Source organism: Limulus polyphemus, unplaced genomic scaffold (genome assembly GCF_000517525.1).
Source record: "Limulus polyphemus unplaced genomic scaffold, Limulus_polyphemus-2.1.2 Scaffold165, whole genome shotgun sequence".
NCBI classification, from domain to species: domain Eukaryota; kingdom Metazoa; phylum Arthropoda; class Merostomata; order Xiphosura; family Limulidae; genus Limulus; species Limulus polyphemus.
In genome coordinates this window covers 66,155-67,082 of record NW_013665775.1, presented here as the reverse complement: position 1 = coordinate 67,082, position 928 = coordinate 66,155, and positions in this window count along the sequence as shown.

The following is a 928-nucleotide window of genomic DNA, read 5'->3' as shown; positions in this document are numbered from 1 at the left end:
TGTAAAGAGTCCGGTCCATACATAAAAACTGACAAAAATGAGTATGAAATACATGGAGTGAGTAAAAAATATTATATGATTGAAGATGCTTGTAATTGTTATTTCGGCGATGAATTACAATATCAAACTCGTCTCTCTAAATGACAATACTTATTTTTTCTATCAGGCACAGTGCTTATTGTTAGTGGTTAAAGCCAAATTGGTGAGGTATACTTAATAACATAATCAATCTATTCTGAAACGGCCGTTTCTTTCCAGGTCTCCTGCTTAGTACAAGCTGGTTTTGTTTATTCAAAATACTTTGTAGGAAAAAACAACAAAAAACTTCATATTATCAGTTGTTACCTACGAAAGAAAATTTGTTTTTCTAGGTTTATGTTTAATAAGATATAATTTTAGAAAAATCAATATTGAAAGAATATATTTGATTTTTCTTTTAGCGCAATATATTTTTTCTAAGACTGTTCTGAGACGTTCAAGGAATAAATTGGAAGTAAAGCGTATTAACGTTCGTTCATTTTATCTTCTAGAAAGCCCTCAAAACTTTAATGGAGATATGAGTACCAAAATGTTATACCTTGTGAACAAATGGTATACAGAATACAAGGTACTTCGTAATTCAAACTATTTTCTGAAGCACCCATATCTAAGTTGGTTTGGGTCTAGGAATTTGTATTTTTACTTCAATGCAGATTTCATAACATACCTAAGGTCCATTTTTTCTGAGGATGTATTTTTAACATTTATAATTTTCTTATAGATAATTTAATTAATTCATGTGAGAAATTTACCTCTTTCGGAAGTCTACATTGTTCACAGTATGTTGAAAATCATAATATATGCATTAAAACAAATCATGTTATTGTTTGTTTGTAATTAAGCACAAAGCTACACAATGGGCTATATGTGCTCTGCCCACCACGGGTAT